Raw genomic sequence first — 4513 nt, forward strand, 5'->3', positions numbered from 1 at the left:
TGGGCCCATATAGTGTCAGATCACCGTCACCTGCTACGTGTGTTGTGTTTTGTTGTCGCGATTGTCAGATTTAATCACGCGGTAGCCAGTGGCGCAGTATGCAGCAGTGACAGTTCATTCTTCGACTTTTTGCTTTTCGTGCTTCTTGCGTTGTAATGTGTGTATAGTTAACAGTTTTCCCGTTACGAGTTAGTGCTTAACATTCAGGGACGATTCTACTTTCACGTATAACGTCCCGTAATCTGTTCATTGCTCGGAGCTGTTAAATATTTCAGTGTGTTTATTCTGATAAATAAAGTTTTTTCATTTCACGGATCACGAGAGTGATATTTCAAGCCTACCAATTGGCTTAACAAATACACTTTTACCAAAAGTCGTACAACCCTAATTCTAGCTTCTTGCGACAAGATATCGATACAAACTGGTATTCTAGGATTCCTAACGTATCATTGGCTTGATTACATTACATACATTACAATGCACATGCAATCTATACGAGTCTCCTATATAAGTAAGCCACTCTTTCGCAGAACTCCTCCAACAAAGTCCAATCGGGCAATGACATTCTCTTCAATTGACGTTAAGCGTTCGTTCGATTTCATATCATTCCACAATGTTACCAAGTAAAATAGTACACCACTAATATAGCGTCAGAACAGGTATATTTCACCTACTCATCCTCAAGCAGTGACAGCTGTCCACATTTAAAGCGAGCTGCAATTCAGAGTACCAGACAGAAATTCTGTTCACAATCATCTTGAATCCCATTGCAGTCATTCAGCAACGACACTTTCCCATGCACAAGAGCAGTCTTTGATTGCTGCCCCTCTGTATACCCAAATTGTTTATAAAGAACAGTAGCGACTTCCCTGGGTTCTCCTGAGGTTACCTTTGTCTCTGATATTAAGTAAACAAAATACGCTTGACTGCACTCTGCACTGCTGCCAGACCTCTTCCAACTAACCTCTCCCTCCCCACTCCCCTCTCTTCCAGGCCAATTTGGTGAGATATACAGCCCGCATCTCGTCGTCGTGCGGTAGCGTTCTCGCTTCCCACGCCCGGGTTCCCGGGTTCGATTCCCGGCAGGGTCAGGGATTTTCTCTGCCTCGTGATGGCTGGGTGTTGTGTGATGTCCTTAGGTTAGTTAGGTTTAAGTAGTTCTAAGTTCTAGGGGACTGATGACCATAGATGTTAAGTCCCATAGTGCTCAGAGCCATTTGAACCATTTTTGCCGGCCGAAGTGGCCGTGCGGTTAAAGGCGCTGCAGTCTGGAACCGCAAGACCGCTACGGTCGCAGGTTCGAATCCTGCCTCGGGCTGGGATGTTTGTGATGTCCTTAGGTTAGTTAGGTTTAACTAGTTCTAAGTTCTAGGGGACTAATGACCTCAGCAGTTGAGTCCCATAGTGCTCAGAGCCATTTGAACCATTTTTTAAAGATATAAATGGCGGGAAATTAGGAAATGGAGGACGGGGTGTTAACCTATTGCCTGGGGGTACTGGCGCAACCTGAATGATTTCCAGGTTTCCCATATCATCCAGTTAGCTTATCGCTATAATTTATGATAATATTTATGTCAGTCTTACATTTATCGCCATAATTTATGACACAGAAGCCCTGCCACAATCGAAACAGGGCTGCCACTAGTTTTGTATCACTATGATTAATGACCCAATATGGCCGACACTATATGTTTATGTCAGCATTACCTTTATCGCTACAATTTATGACTGAAGATGGCTTAATTAGTGTCATGTAGGACCCAGTATGGCTGACTCACTATGTCACTGTCAGGCTGCCTAAGATACACTACCGGTCAACGATCCTGTGACGAAACATAGCGTTCTTCAGCTACTCTTTCTCTTTTATTAATTTTATTAATCCAGCCTGGTAACGGTCCGAGACTGACGAGCAATACACCAAAAGAATCGATCTTATAACTTTTTTGAAAGTCACTTATTACGTTGGTGGATTGCAATTCCTTAAGATTCTTCCAATCATCCTCAGCATGGTATCTACTTTTCCTGTTACCTGGTTTATATGGTCAAACTACTTTACATCCATCTGGAGAGTTATTCCTAGGTATTATTGTATCCTGTGGCGTTTGCCTATATCGTAATCGTATAGTACTGCATTTATTCATCTATTTATGTGCAATCGTTATATTTATTTACGCTCCAGTCCAACCCCTCGTCCCTGTACCAGTTGTCGATACTCTGCAGGTCTTCCTGCAAATCCCTACAGAATACTTGTACCGCTAGACAACGGCATCATCTACGAACAGCCTACGTCTGCATCTAAACACCTACATCACCAGCCACTGCTCAACATATCGTGGAGGGTACATTGTAACAGTATTATCGATTTTCTCTCCTGTTCCATACATGCACTGACAGAGTTAAAAATGATTGTCTGTATGATTATATACAGGGTGTTACAAAAAGGTACGGCCAAACTTTCAGGAAACATTCCTCACACACAAATAAAGAAAAGATGTTACGTGGACATGTGTACGGAAACGCTTAATTTCCATGTTAGAGCTCATTTAATTTCGTCAGTATGTTCTTCCACCTACGCTCAATGGAGCACGTTATCATGATTTCATACGGGAAACTCTACCTGTGCTGCTAGAACATGTTCCTTTACAAGTACGACACAACGTGTGGTTCATGCACGATGGAGCTCCTGCACATTTCAGTCGAAGTGTTCGTACGCTTCTCAACAACAGATTCGGTGACCGATGGACTGGCAGAGGCGGGCCAATTCCATGGCCTCCACGCTCTCCTGACCTCAACCCTCTTGACTTTCATTTATGGGGGCATTTGAAAGTTCTTGTCTACGCAACCCCGGTACCAAATGTAGAGGCTCTTCGTGCTCGTATTGTGGACGGCTGTGGTACAATACGCCATTCTCCAGGCCTGCATCAGCGCATCAGGGATTCCATGCGACGGAGGGTGGATGCATGTATCCTCGCTAACGGAGGACATTTTGAACATTTCCTGTAACAAAGTGTTTGAAGTCACGCTGGTACGTTCTGTTGCTGTGTGTTTCCATTCCATGATTAATGTGATTTGAAGAGAAGTAATAAAATGAGCTCTAACATGGAAAGTAATCGTTTCCGGACACATGTCCACATAACATATTTTCTTTCTTTGTGTGTGAGGAATGTTTCCTGAAAGTTTGGACGTACCTTTTTGTAACACCCTGTATATGTCCTAATCTCTTTTATCTTATGATCGCAACACCACATGTAAGATGGTGGTGGCATAATGGTCTCACAGTTCCCGTAACATTTCGTGAGAAACAAATTGCCTTTTCTCCAATGAGTTGTAACAACTCACCATACTGCTTTGCAGCTTGTAGATGCTTATTGTGATACTGTTACAACCGCAGAACACACGTTGCAAAACACAGCACTAAATACTACTTGTTGGTATGGCAAAAGCCTAGCACCACCGTGGAGATAGAAATCAAAACTCTTTAGCTAGGGAAGACGTGTGTCACGGTATTGTATAAGAGCAGTAAGATGTTTATCTAATTGAAAACCTCTACGCAACATATACTCTCTTTCCATTGATATTTACGGTAAGTGTTGATACCTTGTTTTCCCCAGTCATATTTAGATGTTTACATAAACTGTGCTTAAAGCAATATATAAGCGTTGTTTGCACACCTGACTTCTTCTTTTTCCCATTAGAGTTTAGATTCCTCGTTTGTGGCAATATTTATACTAAACTTTCCGTTTTTTGATTTCGACTACTTCTATTTCCAGTTCTCTTCTTAATACACATAACCTATTAACTGTACATAAGTGAGTAATTTCTCTAACACAGAAGGGTTAAAATCTGTTTGATAAGTTCGTTCTTATTTTTAAGACCTATGGAGTAACATTTTCCGTGGCAGCCAATCATAATTTATGAGTATCTATTTATGATCGTATTGTATAGAACACTGCGGGAAAAATACGTTTTTCCCTCTTTAATATACACTGAAGCCCCAAATAAACTGGTATACTCATGCGCATTCAAATACAGAGATAGGTAAACACTCAGAATACGGCGCTGCGGTCGGCAACGTCTATATAAGACAACAAATGTCTGGCACAGTTGTTAGCTCTGTTACTGTTCTTACAATGGTAGGTTATCAATATTAACTTGAGTTTGAACTTGGTGTTATAGTCGACGCACGAAAGATGGGACACAGCACCTCCGAAGCAGCGATGAAGTGGGGATTTTCCCGTAAGACCACTTCACGAGTGTACCGTGAATACCAGAAATCCGACAAAACATCGAATCTCTGACATCTCTGCGGCCGGAAAAATATGCTGCAAGAACAAAACCAACGACGAATGAAGGGAAGCGTTCAGCGTCACAGAAGTGCAACCCTTCGGCAAATTGCTGCAGTTTCAGTGCTGGTCAAAAAATCGGAAAATGATTTAGAGGCGCCAGCATGTAGTGTTCAGCGTTACTCACATGATTACTCAACCGCTTTTGTCAGAAAAATCCTCAAGTCGCG

The sequence above is a fragment of the Schistocerca piceifrons genome, chromosome 4, assembly GCF_021461385.2.
Source record: "Schistocerca piceifrons isolate TAMUIC-IGC-003096 chromosome 4, iqSchPice1.1, whole genome shotgun sequence".
In the NCBI taxonomy this organism is placed as follows: Eukaryota; Metazoa; Arthropoda; class Insecta; order Orthoptera; family Acrididae; genus Schistocerca; species Schistocerca piceifrons.